The 18,005-nt window shown below is 46.7% G+C and overlaps 2 protein-coding genes across 3 annotated transcripts in view; one reads left to right on the forward strand and one right to left on the reverse strand.

Moving 5' to 3' along the window:
• The window catches only part of ECSIT (ECSIT signaling integrator), a 468,974-nt gene that overhangs the window by 430,300 nt on the left and 20,669 nt on the right, over positions 1–18,005 (reverse strand). The gene's annotated exons all lie outside the window — the stretch shown is intronic.
• RGL3 (ral guanine nucleotide dissociation stimulator like 3) overlaps positions 14,595–18,005 on the forward strand; it is a 139,298-nt gene continuing 135,887 nt past the window's right edge. The window contains exon 1 of one of the 2 annotated variants that reach the window (XM_073622683.1): positions 14,595–14,862. The gene's annotated coding sequence lies outside the window, so the exon portion shown is untranslated. The remainder of the gene's footprint in view (positions 14,863–18,005) is intronic. The other variant, XM_073622684.1, reaches the window with a different exon arrangement.

Here is an 18,005-nt window from a genome sequence, read left to right on the forward strand (position 1 = left end):
CACAGCCTGTCAAGTCTAAAGCCCCATACACACTATCAGATTTTCTGCTGATTTTTTCCTTCAGATTTACCAAAACCATATAATATGAGGTCAAACCATAGGAGTTTCAATTTGTATGCAATCAGGCAGGCCCTTGCACTACATGGTTTTGGTAAATCTGAAGACAAAAATCAGCAGAAAATCTGATAGTGTGTATGGGACTTTACTCTTCGGGCCCCGGCTACTACTGGGTGGGGAGTGGAAGAAGGTCACTCCACCAGGGAAGGCAAGGAGATAAGCAGGCAGGCGGCTGGCTGGGACTTGAGCCAAGGCAGAAGAACATGCGAGCGGAGCTGAGTGGGCATGCGCCCGAAACTGAAGAAATAGTCCCTCCGCTCCGACCAGCACATGATCATCAGAAAGGGGCACAGATAATGGAAAAAATAAACCCCCATAAGCTAGTAGGAGCGGCAGAGGAGGGGGGTGCAATTCAGATTTTTTCTTTTTATTCTGCACGGGCTGTCTTTGAAATTGCCCCAGCCCCTGTTCAAATCCAATCCGGGGACAAAACTGGGGACAGACTTGGTCCGGGGATAGTGTCCTCAATCCGGGGACTGTCCCCAGAAACCGGGGATGTCTGGTCACCCTAATTTAGCCCCCCTGAGTCAATGTTTTGAAGAACCTCCTTTCACTGCAATTACAGCTGCAAGTCTTTTTGGGGATGTCTCTACCAGCTTTGTACATCTAGAGAGTGACATTTTTGCCCATTCTTCTTTCCAAAATAGCTCAAGCTCTGTCACATGGGGTGGAGAGCGTCTGTCAACAGCAATTTTCAAGTCTTGCCACAGATTCTCAATTGGATTTAGGTCTGGACTGGGCCATTCTAACACATGAATATGCTTTGATCTAAATCAGGCATGCCCCAAAGTACGGCCCGCGGGCTAAGTGTGGCCCGTGTTCCGTTTTAATACAGCCCCACTGGTAATTTGGATGTATATATCTTTTGTGGCCCCCAACGAATCCCCGAGCGCCGCTCAGGACTAAGGATGAGCTCCAGCGTGTTCACAACTCCACGTGCCCGAGCCCGCTGGGAAGCTGACAGCCAGCATCGCTAATTACAGGCACTGAGACATTTCCCGGTTCGCAGCTATAGAAATCGGGAAATGTCCCAGTGCCTGTGATTAGCTCTGCGCGCTGTCAGCTTCGCGGCGGGCTCGGGCACGTGGAGGTGTGAACACGTCAGAGCTCATCCTTAGTCCTGAGCGGCACTCGAGGATTCATTGGGGCCACAAAAGGTGTATATCCAAATAACACGCCCAAGCTCATCATTAGTCCTAAGCGGCGCTCAGGGATTCGTTGGGGGCCACAAAAGACAAATATATATATATATATATATATATATATATATATATATATATATATATAAAACCTATATATAACCTATATATATATATATATCCAAATAACACACCCAAGCTCATCCTTCACCACACACAGCAGTGTGCAGGCAAGTTTTTTTCAATTGATATGAATACATTGTAAAATCTCAGTTAATGTCAGTTGGTCTAAAACAGTTATAAATATATTTGTATACAACATGTATACTTGGTGTTATGTTCTTGTTCATATTTTTTTAACTTAAAAGTTGACAGACGACCTTTATTACCAATAATATGTAATGTAGTTTACAATGTTCCTGACATATTTCAGCTTCCTGGATTTTTTAAAATCTGGCCTTCAGATATAAAAGGCAGAGTGATTTAACACCTGTTTACATTTGTCATCAATGTGTTGAAAATGAAAAGTATGCCGTTTGCAATAAGCTTTGCATAAAATAGTTAATTTGCATTTAATTTTAATGGTTCAAAGAATGTCAGGCAAAATGGTCGGCCCTAACGCATGTTCACTTCATCAAATCTGAGCCTCTTTGAAAAAAGTTTGGACACCCCTGATCTAAACCATTCCATTGTAGCTCTGGCTGTATGTTTAGGGTTGTTGTCCTGCTGGAAGGAGAACCTCTGCCCCAGTCTCAGGTATTTTGCAGACTCTAACGGGTTTTCTTCTAAGATTGACTTGTATTTGGCTCCATCCATCTTCCCATCAACTCTGACCAGCTTCCCCATCCCTGCTGAAGAAAAGCATCCCCACAACATGATGCTGCCACCACCATGTTTCACGGTGGGGATGGTGTGTTCAGGGTGATGTGCAGTGTTAGTTTTCCGCCACACATAGCGTTTTGCTTTTAGGCTAAAAAATTCAATTTTGGTTTCATCTGACCAGAGAACCTTCTTCCACATGTTTGCTGTGTCCCCCACATGACTTCTTACAAACTTCAAACGGGACTTCTTATGGCTTTCTTTTAACAATGGCTTTCTTCGTGCCACTCTTCCATAAAGTCCAGATTTGTGGAGTGCAGGACTAATAGTTATCCTGTGGACAGATTCTCCCACCTGAGCTGTGGATCTCTGCAGCTCCTCCAGAGTTACCATGGGCCTCTTGGCTGCTTCTCTGATTAATGCTCTCCTTGTCCGGCCTGTCAGTTTAGGTGGACGGCCATGTCTTGGTAGGTTTGAAGTTGTGCCATACTCTTTCCATTTTCCAATGATGGATTGAACAGTGTTCTGTGATATTTTCAAAGCTTGATATATTTTTATGACCCAACTCTGCTTTAAACTTCTCCACAACTTTATCCCTGACCTGTCTTGTGTGTTCCTTGGTGTTCATGATGTGGTTTGTTCACTTATGCCGCGTACACACGACCGGACTTTACGGCAGACTTTGTCCGGCGTACTTTGACGGACTTTACGACAGACTTTCCGAATGAACGGACTTGCCTACACACAATCAACCAAAGTCCAACGGATTCGTACGTGATGACGTATGACCGGACTAAAACAAGGAAGTTCATAGCCAGTAACCAATAGCTGCCCTAGCGTCAGTTTTTGTCCGTCGGACTAGCATACAGATGAGCGGACTTTTCGACCGGACTCGAGTCTGTCGGACAGATTTGAAACATGTTTCAAATCTAAGTCCGTCAAACTTTTGAGAAAACAAAGTTCGCTGGAGCCCACACACGATCGAATTGTCCGACGAAATCCGGTACGCCGGACCAAGTATGCCGTAAAGTCCGATCGTGTGTACGCGGCATAGGGTTCTCTAATGCCGCGTACACACGACTGGACTTTATGGCATACTTGGTCCAGCGAACCGGACTCCGTCGGACAATTCGATCGTGTGTGGGCTCCAGCGGACTTTTTTTCCCCAAAAGTTTGATGGACCTAGAAATGAAACATGTTTCAAATCTTTTTGACGGACTCGAGTCCGGTCGAAAAGTCCGCTCATCTGTATGCTAGTCTGACGGACAAAAACCGACGCTAGGGCAGCTATTGGCTACTGGCTATGAACTTCCTTGTTTTAGTCCGGTCGTACGTCATCACGTACGAATCCGTCGGACTTTGGTTGATCGTGTGTAGGCAAGTCCGTTCATTCAGAAAGTCCGTCATAAAGTCCGTCGAAAAGTCCGCAGGACAAAGTATGCCGTAAAGTCCGGTCGTGTGTACGCGGCATAACAAACCTCTGAGAGCTTCACAGAACAGCTGTAATTACGGTATACTGAGATTAAATTACACACAGGTGGACTCTATTTACTAATTAGGTGACTTCTGAAGGCAATTGGTTCCATTAGATTTTAGTTAGGGGTATCAGAGTAAAGGGGGCTGAATACAAATGCACGCCACACTTTTCAGATATTTATTTGTAAAAAAAAGTTGAAAACCATTTATCATTTTCCTTCCACTTCACAATTATGTGCCGGTCTATCACATAAAATCCCAATAAAATAAAATAAATGTATGTTTTTGGTTGTAACATGACAAAATGTGGAAAATTTTAAGGGGTATGAATACTTTTTCAAGGCACTGTAGATATAAACCCTAACTGAATGATATTTAGCTTGCACATACAAATGTAAACACATACGGCGGGCGCCTACGCCTGCAAACGTTGATTGCGATACACATGTTACATATTGCCACGCACGCTGGAATGAGGGTAATATTTCTAGCACCAGACCTCCTTTGTAACGCTAAACTGATGACCTATAGGGAGCTTTTAAAGTGTCGCCTATGGAAAATATAGTGTACTGAAGTTTGTCGCCATTTCACAGGCACACGCAAATTTAAGGTTTGACATGTTGGGGTATCTATTTACTCGGTGCAACCTCGTCTTTTATATTTTCCCAAAAAAAGGGTAGTTTTTTGTGTTTTTGTGCCTCCTAAAATTAACTTTAATCGTGGTAATATCAAGTGACATAAAATTTTGGAACTACCGCTATTTTATTCTCTAGTGCAGGGATATCAAACTCGATTTCATCGTGGGCCATATCAGCATTGTGGTCACCCTCAAAGGGCCAATTGTGTCTGTATGACTAGATGTCCAGAGCACCCCACTCCCCCTTACATCAGATGTCAAGAGCGCCCCCCCACATCAGAAGTCAGGAGTCCCCCACCCTTTCTTACGTCACAGTGCACCGCCCTTACCATGTGGTGCTGCTGGGAAGAAGCTGGGGTGAAGCTGGAAAGTAGAAAGTGTAGGGTCTGGAGGAGGACCAGAGGAGGGCTGGAGTCTGCTGAATGCGGAGACCAGGGAGGAGTCTTTGAGGGGGTGCTGTGGCTGCACAGAGAGGCACAGGATCTGTAGGAGGAGTTCTGTCCTCCTCTCTGCTGCCCACTGCTAAATCAAGGGGAGGTGAAGACAAGGGGGGTGCCGCAGCTACTGTACAGGAGAGATGTGAGGGCCACATGGAATGACCTGAAGGGCTGGATTCGGCCCGTGGGACTTGTGTTTGACACATGTGCTCTAGGGTGTCATAAAGCTATAAAAGAGAGGGGGTTTTGTCGTTAAAAATAAAAACTGATATACCATAGCTCCCAAATGTCCCTGATTTCGAGGGACTGTCCCTGATTTGGAGCAAAGTCCCTCTGTCCCTCATTCCTCCTCACTTGTCCCTCATTTTGGTCTGATCTATATAGATGTATATAAAATGCACTTTTTATCTATCAAAAAGTGTTTTCCAGCGCTAAACCTTTCATCTGATTTCTAAATTTCTGCATTTGTAAATTCCAAAAGCCAATATAAAGGAATAGTAGTGGTAAAAAAAAAGCACTTGTCTGTTAAACCAATCTTGTTTTTTTGTATAATTCTCCTTTAAGGGGGCGTGGCAAGGGGTGTGTCCTATGCCTGCATACTTTTGCTGAGGTGTCCCTCATTCCCATATCAAAAAGTTGGGAAGTATGGATATACAACAATTTCAGATATGTGACTGATACTGTCTTAGAGCATATTGAAAGAAATTTTGAGCAAACATCTGAAAAAATTGATGCATAATACGATCTGTATTTTTTCATTTTACGTATTCCTGTAATGCAAATGCAAATAATAATAATAAAATGTTATTTGGAAAAAAAAAAAACTGGCTCCTAACTTTTTTAGCTGGCTCCTAGATTCAAAGCAAATTTGTCAAGACCTGCTGCAGGGTGTCTCCTTTCAGAAAATATATAATGTTTTGGGGGTTTTATGTAATCTTCAAGCTAGGGTTGCCACCTGACCTGGATTCACTCGCACAGTTCAGGTTTTGAATCATGCGTCCGGGGTTCAGACTGCCTGGAACCCAGACACATTATTCAGACCGGACTATGGGTTCCCAGCAGGGTTGCTGGCTGCAGTTGTCTAAGCCGAGAGTGTCTGTTACACTCTCTTTCACACTGCCCAAAGCCAGCACTAACATCCCCACCCCCCACATAGACAGGAGAGAAGAGAATGCTCGATCTGCTCCTATTCCTCCCGTTTCTACCCCTCTGTGTCTGCCCACACTCCAATACCCAGCGCTGTGCCTTAAAAAAGGAAAGTGGGATGAGGAAATTGAAGTCCAGCAGCCACAGATACATCTGGGATCAGTGGGATGAGAGGTGCTGACTGCCAAGGGATGAGTGAGCTCACCATCCATCCCTGTCTGTGACTGAAGTTTCCCCCCTTCTCTCTCCTGCCTCTAAGTGAGTACACTAAGGTAAATCATGGTTCTCAGAGCACCCCTTATATCAGTGTTCCCCCTTACATCAGCGTTCTCAGTGTTCCTCTTAAATCAGGGTTCCCAGTAGAGCATCCCTTATGTCAGAGTCCCCAGAGTTCTCCCTTACATCAGAGTCTGCAGAGTCCCCCCTTACAGTGTAAGGCAACTCTGGGATTCCCAGATGTAAAAGGGGAACTCTGTGGATTCTGACAGAGTCCCCCCTTATGCCCCGTACACACGGTCGGACTTTGTTCGGACATTCCGACAACAAAATCCTAGGATTTTTTCAGACGGATGTTGGCTCAAACTTGTCTTGCATACACACGGTCACACAAAGTTGTCGGAAAATCCGATCGTTTTAAACGTGGTGACGTAAAACACGTACGTCGGGACTATAAACGGGGCAGTAGCCAATAGCTTTCATCTCTTTATTTATTCTGAGCATGCGTGGCACTTTGTCCGTCGGATTTGTGTACACACGATCGGAATTTCCGACAACGGATTTTGTTGTCGGAAAATTTTATATCCTGCTCTCCAACTTTGTGTGTTGGAAAATCCGATGGAAAATGTCCGATGGAGCCTACACACGGTCGGAATTTCCGACAACACGCTCCGATCGGACATTTTCCATCGGAAAATCCGACCGTGTGTACAGGGCATTACACTTAAGGGAACTCTGTGAGTTCAGATATAAAAGGGGGAACTCTGTGGACTCTGATGTAAGGGGGGGACTCTTGTGATTAACTTTATACAACCCCTGGCAAAAATGATGGAATCAACAGTCCCTGAGGATGTTCCTTCAGTTGTTTATTGTTGTAGAAAAAAAAAGCAGATCACAGACATGGCCAAAAACTAAAGGCATTTCAAATGGCAACTTTCTGGCTTTAAGAAACACTAAAAGAAATCAAGAAAAATAATTGTGGTGGCCAGTAACAGTTAGATTTATAGAACAAGCACAGGGAATAAATTATGGAATCACTCAATTCTGAGGAAAAAATTATGGAATCATGAAAAACAAACAAACAAAATAACACTCCAACACATCACTAGTACTTTGTTGCACCACCTCTGGCTTTTATAACTGCTTGCAGTCTCTGAGGCATTGACTTAATGAGTGATAAACAGTACTCTTCATCAATCTGGATCCAGCCTTCTCTGTTTGCTGTTGCCAAATCATCTTTGCAGGTTGGAGCCTTGTCATGGACCATTTTCTTTAACTTCCACCACAGATTTTCAATTGGATTGAGATCCGGACTGTTTGCAGGCCATGGCATGGACCTTATGTGTCTTTCTTCAAAGATTTTTTTCACAGTTTTTGCTCTATGGCAAGATGCATTATCATCTTGATAAATTATTTCATCATCACCAAACATCCTTTCAATAGATGGGATAAGAAAAGTGTCCAAAATTTCAATGTAAACCTGTGCATTTATTGAAGATTTAATGACAGCCATCTCCCCAGTGCCTTTACCTGACATGCAGCCCCATATCATAATTGACTATGGAAATTTGCATGTTTTCTTCAGACAGTCGTCTGCATAAATCTCATTGGAACAGCACCAAATAAAAGTTCCAGCATCATCACCTTGCCCAATGGAGATTCGAGATTCATCACTGGATATGACTTTCATCCAATCATCCACAGTCCACGATTGCCTTTCCTTAGCCCATTGTAACCTTGTTTTTTGTGTTTAGGTGTTAGAGATGGCTTTCTTTTAGCTTTTCTGTATGTAAATCCCATTTCCTTTAGGCGGTTTCTTATAGTTCGGTCACAGATGTTGACTCCAGTTTCCTCCCATTTGTTCCTCATTTGTTTTGTTGTACATTTTCTGTTTTCAAGGCATATTGCTTTAAGTTTTCTGTCTTGACGCTTTGATGTCTTCCTTGGTCTACCAGTATGCTTGCCTTTAACCACCTTCCCATGTTGTTTGTATTTGGTCCATGTTTTAGACACAGCCGACTGTGAACAACCAACATCTTGTGCAACACTGCGTGATGATTTACCCTCTTTACCTACATACTAACAAGCAGATTTAATCTGATGCAGGTGTTAGTGTTTGTAATGAAAATTTACAGGGTGATTCCATAATTTTTTCCTCAGAATTGAGTGATTCCATAATTTATTCCCTGTGCTTGTTCTATAAATCTAACTGTTACTGGCCACCACAATTATTTCTCTTGATTTCTTTTAGTGTTTCTTAAAGCCAGAAAGTTGCCATTTGAAATGCCTTTAGTTTTTGGCCATGTCTGTGATCTGCTTTTTTTCTACAACAATAAACAACTGAAGGAACATCCTCAGGGACTGGTGATTCCATAATTTTTGCCAGGGGTTGTATGTTTAGAAACGTTATTTAATCGCAAAATATATGTATAGTTTATACTATTGAAAAAATTGCTGTGCACCACTAAAGTGTTCGGGTTTGATTTGAAGAAAAGGTGGCAACCCTACTTCAGGCCTAAAATGATTTTGTAAACATGTGTGCAAAAAAAGAAAAAAACAACAACGCAAAAACTGCTCTGGCAGTAAAGGGGTTAAAATGTTAAAAAGTGACTTTTGAAATGAGGCTAACATTTTAAATCTTATGTACTGTATTTTTTTTTCAGTCTTCAAAGCAGCATTTTAGTAGGAAGTAGTAGGATATAGTTGTACACCCTTCTGCTGCACAGATCTATTTCTCAGCTGTAATCTTGGCTGTGACCTTACCACTTGACCCTTCCAGACATTGATCTGTGGCCTTAGAGAACAATCACAGGCTTTTTCTGAGCCCTCCTCCCTCGCCCCCTCCATTGGCCTCAGTGGTTGTCTCGGTCTCTACGTCTCCTCTGTCCTTCTCCTTCTGGCTGATCACATCTGGGCTACAGGATCACAGTCTACTGACGCTGCTGGGGATCAGAAGTGTTATGGGAACAGCGGCTGGTGACGTAACGCGCAGAGGGGAGTGATGCTGAAATGTAATTTCTTCTGTCTACTCCATGACAAATAAACATCAGTTCTCTGAAAAAAGAAGAAATATTTTCTTGTGTTGCGCATTCCTGGTGATATAAATCTTCAGTGCGCTTCTTAGTGTGTTTACAAGAACACTGAAACTAAAATGTAAATCATTGCTAAACATAAATTACACAAAAAAACTCCCCTAGGTATCGTTTCTATATTAAAGTCCAACTGAATTTTCACTTCAACCGCTTGCCAACCAGCCGCCGTCATTATACTGCGGCAGGTCGGCGCGATCCCGCGAGCCGTCGTAGCTGTACGTCGGTCCCTTTAAGCGGGATAGCAGGCGCGCGCCCGCTGCATTGTAGGGGTGCCGATGCGCGTGGCCGGCGGTCGCAATGACCGCTGGCCACGTGCGATCGCGGGCACGAGAGCCAGAATAGGGACGTGTGTGTGTGTAAACACGAGTATGGGGGAAGACTTCTGCAGTTCTCAAGGGTCTGGCAGGAAGAGTTTCGAGACAGATGGGTGGTCTCCACAATAGCTCTAGGTTACAAACTAGAGTTCCGAGAATTCCCGTCTCTTTTTCCTCAGGTCAATCATCCCCAAAGATCCAGAGAAAAAGAAGTCTCTCTTTCAAGCATTAGACCGACTTTTGTCTCAAAAAGTGATCATGGTGGTCCCCATGGAAGAGCAGCAGTTGGGGTTTTATTCAAACCTTTTCACGGTGCCAAAACCAAATGGAGATGTCAGACCCATTCTAGATCTCAAAGCTCTAAACGGATTCCAGAATATTCGCTCTTTTCGCATGGAATCAATCCGATCAGTTGTCTCCATCCTACAAGGAGGAGAACTTCTGGGGTCAATCGACATCAAGGATGCATACCTGCATGTGCCTAATTTCCCTGCTCACCAGAAATATCTATGTTTCGAGGTAGAAAAACTCCATTTTCAGTTTGTAGCTCTGCCTTACGGTCTAGCTACTGCACCTCGGGTGTTTACAAAAGTTGTGGCCCCTCCTCTGGCCAAATTAAGGGCTCAAGGTATAACAATTATAGCATACCTAGACGACCTGCTCTTGATAGACTGGTCGGTAGCCCGCTTAGACCAAAGCATGGTCACCACAGTCAACTACCTGGAATACCTAGGTTGGATCCTCAACCTAGATAAATCTTCTTTAAAACCATTAAGAAGACTAGAGTACTTGGGTCTGATCATAGATACAGCCCAGAAAAGGGTGTTTTTACCCCAGGCAAAGATCAGCTCCACAAAGGAGCTGGTTCAGGTGGTCAGGGTGAAGAAGGATCCTTCTATTCGCCTTTGCATGAGGTTGTTGGGAAAGATGGTGGCTTCATTTGAAGCTGTTCCCTATGCTCAGTTTCATTCGAGACTGCTGCAAAACAGTATCCTATCTGCTTGGAACAAGAAGGTCCAAGCGCTAGATTTTCCAATGCGTCTGGCGCCAAAGGTGCGCCAGAGCCTCAGTTGGTGGAGGATATCCAAGAATCTGCAGAAGGGGAAATCCTTCATGCCAATTACCTGGAAGGTGGTAACAACATATGCCAGCCTTTCAGGTTGGGGAGCAGTCCTGGAAGAAGCAACTGTCCAGAGAAAATGGTCCAGGATCGAAAGGACCTTGCCCATCAACATTCTAAAGATTTGGGCAGCACGCTTAGCCCTAAGGGCCTGGATGTTCAGGTTGCGGAATTGTCCGGTCAGGATTCAACCCGAAAATGCCACAGCAATGGCTTATATGAATCACCAAAGGGGCACCAGAAGTCATGCAGCCCAGGCAGAGGTAAACCATATCCTAGCCTGGGCAGAAAAGCATGTGCCGTGCATATCGGCAATCTTCATTCCAGGGATAGAGAATTGGCAGGCGGACTACTTGAGTGGCCAGCAGTTGTTCCCAGGGGAATGGTCCCTTCACCCCGACATCTTCCTGGTTATATGCCAAAGATGGGGGGTCCCGGATGTAGATCTGTTTGCGTCCAGGTTCAACAACAAAGTCAAGAACAAGGGATCTGCTCGCGTGCGGAACGGATGCCTTAGTGACCCCGTGGGATCGGTTCTCACTGATTTATGCATTCCCTCCTATTCTGATGCACCTCGTCTTCTTAGCAGGATCAAGCAGGAAAGAAAGTTGGTGGTTCTTGTGGCCCCAGCATGGCCCAGAAGGTCTTCGTATGCAGAGTATTCCATCCTACTTTACAAACGCTAAATTTAATGGTTTGGCTATTGAAACCCACATTCTGAAGAATCGTGGGCTTTCAGGGTCAGTGATACCTACCTTGGTTAATGCAAGGAAGCCAGCTTCCAAAGTCATTTATTACAGAGTCTGGAGGGCATATGTTTACTGGTGTGAATCCAGGGGTTGGCATCCTAAAAAATATGTTATAGGTAGAATCCTTGCCTTTCTGCAAATAGGATTAGAGATGAAGCTGGCCTTAAGTACCATCAAAGGCCAGGTCTCGGCCTTATCGGTATTGTTCCACCGACCACTTGCTTCGCATTCTCTGGTCTGTAGTTTTATACCGGGGGTTCCACTGCATTAGAGCCCTCAGTCCCCCCCCCCCTTCATATTGGAGTCCCCAGTCCCTTCCATTTACAGAAGAGTCTCTCGCCCCTATCAGATCAGTGTCCTTAGTCCTCTAGTCCTCTCTTCACATTGGAACGCTCAGCCCCCCCTTTTTCACATTGGAGCTCTCAATCCACCCCCTCACATTAGAGCCCTCAGTCTCCCCCAATCACGTTAGAGCCCTCAGTCGTTCCCCCCCCCCATCACATTAGAGCCCTCAGTCTCCCCCAATCACGTTAGAGCCCTCAGTCCCCCCCCCATCACATTAGAGCCCTCAGTCCCCCTTCACATTGGAATGCTCAGCCCCCCCCTTTTTCACATTAGAGCCCTCAGTCCCCCCCAATCACATTAGAGCTCTCAGTCCCCCCCAATCACATTAGAGCCCTCAGTCCCCCCAATCACATTAGCGCCCTCAGTCCCCCCCATCACATTAGAGCCCTCAGTCCCCCCTTCACATTAGAGCCCTCAGTCCTTCCATCACATTAGAGCCCTCGGCCCCCCTTCACATTATAGCCCTCAGTCCCCCCCCTTCACATTAGAGCCCTCTGTCCCCCCTTCACATTAGAGCCTTCAGTCCCCCCCATCACATTAGAGCCCTCAGTTCCCCCTTCACATTAGAGTCCTCAGTCCCCTCATCACATTAGAGCCCTCAGTCTTCTCCCTTCACATTAGAGTACTCAGTTTCCAACTTTACATTGAAGTCCCCAGTGTCATCCCCTTCACATTAGGTTCCTCAGTCCCCGTCCCCCCCTTCACATTAGAGTCATCAGTCCCCCCCTTCACAGAGTCCTCAGTCCTCCTCTTCACATTAGAGTCTTAGAGTCCTCAACCCCATCTTCACATTAGAGCCCTCAGTCCCCCCCCTTCATATTGGAGTCCCCAGTCCTTTCCATTCACAGAAGAGTCTCCTGCCCTTATCAGATCAGTGTCCTTAGTCCTCTCTTCACATTGGAGTCCTTAGTCCCCACTTCACATTGGAATGCTCAGCCCCCCCTTCTTCACATTAGAGCCCTCAGTCCCCCCCCCCATCACATTAGAGCTCTCAGTCCCCCCTTCACATTAGAGCCATCAGTCCCCCCCATCACATTAGAGCCCTCAGTCCCCCTCTTCAAAGTAGAGCCCTCAGTCCCTCCATCACATTAGAGCCGTCAGTCCCCCCATCACATTAGAGCCCTCAGTCCCCCCCATCACATTAGAGCCCTCAGTCCCCCTTCACAACAGAGTCCTCAACCCCCCCCCCCTTCATATTAGGGCCCTCAGTCCCCCCCATCACATTAGAGCCCTCAGTCCCCCCCATCACATTAGAGCCCTCAGTCCCCCCCATCACATTAGAGCCCTCAGTCCCCCTTCACAACAGAGTCCTCAACCCCCCCCCCTTCATATTAGAGCCCTCAGTCCCCCCCATCACATTAGAGCCCTCAGTCCCCCTTCACAACAGAGTCCTCAACCCCCCCCCTTCATATTAGAGCCCTCAGTCCCCCCCATCACATTAGAGCCCTCAGTCCCCCCCATCACATTAGAGCCCTCAGTCCCCCCCATCACATTAGAGCCCTCAGTCCCCCTTCACAACAGAGTCCTCAACCCCCCCCCTTCATATTAGAGCCCTCAGTCCCCCCCATCACATTAGAGCCCTCAGTCCCCCTTCACAACAGAGTCCTCAACCCCCCCCTTCATATTAGAGCCCTCAGTCCCCCCATCACATTAGAGCCCTCAGTCCCCCCCATCACATTAGAGCCCTCAGTCCCCCTTCACAACAGAGTCCTCAACCCCCCCTTCATATTAGAGCCCTCAGTCCCCCCATCACATTAGAGCCCTCAGTCCCCCCATCACATTAGAGCCCTCAGTCCCCCCCCATCACATTAGAGCCCTCAGCCCCCCATCACATTATAGCCCTCAGCCCCCCCATCACATTAGACCCTCAATCCCCCCATCACATTAGATCCTCAGTCCCCCCTTCACAACAGAGTCCTCAGTCCCCCCCCATCACATTAGAGCCCTCAGCCCCCCATCACATTATAGCCCTCAGCCCCCCCATCACATTAGACCCTCAATCCCCCCATCACATTAGATCCGCAGTCCCCCCTTCACAACAGAGCCCTCAGACCCCCCCCCCCATTACATTAGAGCCCTCAGTCCCCCATCACATTAGAGCCCTCAGTCCCCCCCATCACATTGAAGTCCTCATTCCCTAGGAAATGCATGTTCAAATGTGAATGCAGCCTAAAACCTTGTTCAGCACATTTGCCGCATGTTTAAAGCATGTTAAAAATGCTTTGCAAATGCCCCGTGTGCGTTTGATGCAGGTTAAAAACACAACCCAGGCTTTTTTTTTTTTTTTTTGTGAACAAGACCTAACGTGCTGGCGGGTTTATGGTTCCTTACCTTAGACTTGAATGGAAGGCGTTGAGATGCTTCCTTTTGACATGTAGTTTCATTTTAGAAGCGCAGCGACATGACGCAACGTAAACACTTCATGTTTTGATAATGTGAATAGCTCTGTGCGCTGTCCATACTATTAGCTGCAGACGGCTTTACTAGGCATTTGCGGAGCATTAAAACCGTGACCAGGGCCTAAAGGCGGTTTGATATTTGCAAAACTCCAGCCCACTGCTTGCATCAAAGGTTGAAGTCTCATGAGTACTGGGTGCTGTGATGTCTTCAGGGAGCTATGTACAGCACCCTGCTGGCCCCTCCCACCAGCCATGATCTGCCTGCATCGCATAGAGAAGCGTAGAGACCCGGTGATAATGTCACAGGTTCTAAAATACGGTGTGTAATTAAAACGGAAAGGTTTTATGTAAAAACGTAGGGATTGTGTTGATGAGGAGGACATGAGGAAGCGGGGAAGGCAAACTTTAAGCAAACAGGGGTGCTCGCTGCAAACTTTTTGCTTTCTTATGACCTCAGTAATGAAGCAGAACTGCCATTGTTTTTGTGTCCTGGGAAAGTGTAATAGAGGGAGAGGGAGAGGGGTCAGAGGAAGTGACTGTCCACCCCGGTCCACCACCCTCTCCTGAGTCTGCAGTAATCAGTCGGGGGGGCAGGATGTATCAGGAAAAGCTCCAAGGACAGCAGGATAGACGGAGGAAGGGAGAGAGAGGAGGGAGACCAGGAATATCCACAGATCAAAGGTAACAGGGCAACATCTCCGCTTCCCGTCCAATCGGCGGGCTCACACAGCTGCCGCTCTGCGGGGCGTACATCTGGGGGGGACGCCATGCCGACTCGAGTCCCGAAATGGAACATTACTGACTTCCTCTAAACCGGGAGATTCTGACGATTGTTATCGGAAAGTCAGGAACTGAGGTGAGCAAAAAAATCTGGGCATGTGTTATTCGACTTTTATTAATAAGAGCGTCTGAAAGCTGAAGTGTCTGTGTTACCCATTAACCAACCAGATCCTGAGTGTTATTACACACCGACACTGGGAGGACCATGGCTGGTGTCTGAGGTTCACTGTGCTGCCTATACCTACCTTCAACTCCAGCTGACGGGGGAGCTGGAGTTGTAGCTTGCACTGATTGGCCCAGCCCTGTCACATGGGGGTGAGTCACATGATCCTCCATACCGGGAAGTACCAGGTATTTCTGTCTGTATATGATGCTGGAGGTGGCCACAGCAGAGGTTTGCTTCACTTTTGTTGCAAAAAAAAACTCCCCTCTGGATGATCTATGTACATTACAAGGATTTCAACAAACTTTGCTGCAGATTCCTACCTTTTGTTATTCTGAAGAAATAGCTGTTTGTCTGTCTGTGCAAAGTGAATGTGTACGGGAGTGGTTTTATAACTATCCAGGGGTGGCCTGTCCATTAAGGGCGCACGGGCGCCGCCTCCTCTATCACGCCACCCCCTCTATGCATAATGGATAGATTCATGCCATGGCCACCCCCTTTTAGGACACCAGGCGCCTAAATTAAAGGCAGGTGTTTTTTTTTTTGAAGCACCTGATTAGAGCCATAGGCTCAAATAGGCTTCAAAAAAGGTGGACTCGGAGTGCAGAGCATTGCGTTCGGAGCCCACCCAGTTGTGTTAGAAAAGCAAATTAATATTCCTATTAATGCATCCCTTTAGACGTGATTTCCCTTTGGGAGTATCTCACCAAAAATGACATTTTCCTTACAGGGGATGCTCAAAATCTGATTTGTATATTAGACTCCATTCACACCTAGGCAGATTCGGAATTCCAGAATTGCCGCAAAATGCGGGACGCGATTGCGAGGCCATTACTTGTTAATAGCACCCCAATGGCGGTGCAATTTTGCCATGGTTGCGTGCAATAAATCTCACTGCAATTGTGGCAAAATCGCAACACACAAAGTTTGTCGCTCAAAAAAGGAGCAGGAGCTTCTTTTGGGTGACAGCGTCACGCATTGCATTTTGCCGCGATTGCAGCGCAATGTATCGCACAACAACCACGCCAAAATCGCACCGCTATTGGGGTGCCGTTAAGTAATGGCATCGTGCCCCCCGTTTTGCCGCAATTTTGTAATCGCGGACAGAATTGCGAGGATTCCACCCTGCAATCTGAATCTAGGTGTTAAAGGAACCTTAGTGTAGACTTCTAGAGAAATCAGTGAGCCAATCACACAAGCAGGAAATTACATTTCTGGGGGGCACTCTGTACACCATTTGTGTACATGACATGTACACAAAAACACCTTAGAAAAGACAAACCACATAGCCGTACTCACTACTCACTGAGCCTTGAATCTACCTTGTTGCGATTCCAAAGCAATGCTCCACAGCCAGTCGGGACAGGAAGCCCCGCGTTACTCCACGTCTGGTGGCAACTCTCGGAACCTGTCCCACTGAAATCGAGACAAAGCAGCAGCCAAGGTGTTTTCCACCCCAGGAAGGTGTACAGCATAAATGAAAGCATTCAATTGCAAACAGCGCAGAACCAGATAACGGAGCAACCAGCTGTGAAGCCGCTGAGACACGGTTAACAACCTGGACAACACCAAGGTTATCACAGTTGAAGCGCACCTTCAGATTGCGGAAGGAGTCACCCCAAAGTTCCATCGCCACCACAATTAGGAAAAGCTCAAGGAGTACCGGATTCTTCAAGAACCCAGCTTTCCCCCATTTAGCATTCAAGGCGCAGCACTCCATTGACCTTGAAAGAAAGCCCCATAACCAGTAGAACCCAATGCGTCTGTACACAGCTCCAAATCTAAATTGCTGAAGGGCCCAGCCATCCATAAAGCGCGCCAATGGAACGATACAAGGAAACCATGCCACACCAGCTCTGTGTTCCCTGGTCAAACGCACCAAATGAGTGGGCGCTTTAACTCCGGCTGTTGATGCTGACAGGCAGCGGCAAAAAACCCTGCCCATCGGCATTATGCGGCAAGCGAAATTTAACTTCCCGAACAACGACTGCAACTGGCATAGCTGAAGCTTGCGCTTACCAATGATCCTGCAAACCTCAGACTTATGGGCCCCGAGTTTATCCATAATCTGTGAATCCACAACAATGCACAGAAAAGTAATGGATGACTTGGGGCCCTCCGTTTTTTCAGCAACCAACGGGACCCCAAAATGATCGGCTATATGCTGCAGCATTCCCAACAGAACGGAGAAAATGTTGGACGCCGGTGGACCCACGCACAATAAGTCATCCAAGTAATGAATGACAGAGTTGAGCCCGGAGACATCCCGGACCACCCATTCCAAGAAAGAGCTGAAGGTTTTAAACAAGGCACAGGAGATCGAGCAGCCCATAGGCAGGCAAGGATCAACAAGTACAGCCCAAGTACATTCCAAGTACAGCCCAGCAATCAAAAGCTGTCCGGATTGACCAGCAGCAGACGGAAAACAGATTAAATTTGCCTTTGCCATGAGCGCACCGCGCCCATAACAGCGCACCCATGATACCGCCTCATCAAAGGAGGTGTAGGTCACAGCACACTCCATAGGCACAATAGCATCATTAACCGAACCCCTTTTTGGAAAGGAAAGGTGGTGAATCAATCAAAACTTGTACGGCTCTTTTTTGGGAAATACTCCCAGCGGAGAGACCACCAAGTCCTTACCCGCAGACTCTGTGGCATGACCCTTACCTCTTTTGAAGCACTTTGACAGCACATGGGATCCCTGCAGCCGGAACATACGTGCTTGAGACGACAGGCTGAACCGAACTTACAGACCCATTCATTGTATTGCCAGCAGAAGCCCCATCGTTTTTCGGTCGGTTGTCCTGAGGCAGTGGTTTCTCCGACTCCCCCCCCCTGAAAAAACTGGTTGGGAGCCCGCGCTGATGTCATAAGTTTCATCCACAAGCTGATGTCCTTATGGTCCCAGCGCAGTGATGATCTGATGGCCATCCCTTGTCTAAACTGCTCATTGTAGCGTAGCCAAGCTACTCCGCCATAAGTCCTGTGGGCCTTGCTGATGGCCTCTAGGTAAACAAACAGCGCGGAACAATGCTCCAGGGTCTTCTCTCCGA

The sequence above is a fragment of the Aquarana catesbeiana genome, linkage group LG03 (assembly GCF_042186555.1).
Source record: "Aquarana catesbeiana isolate 2022-GZ linkage group LG03, ASM4218655v1, whole genome shotgun sequence".
NCBI classification, from domain to species: domain Eukaryota; kingdom Metazoa; phylum Chordata; class Amphibia; order Anura; family Ranidae; genus Aquarana; species Aquarana catesbeiana.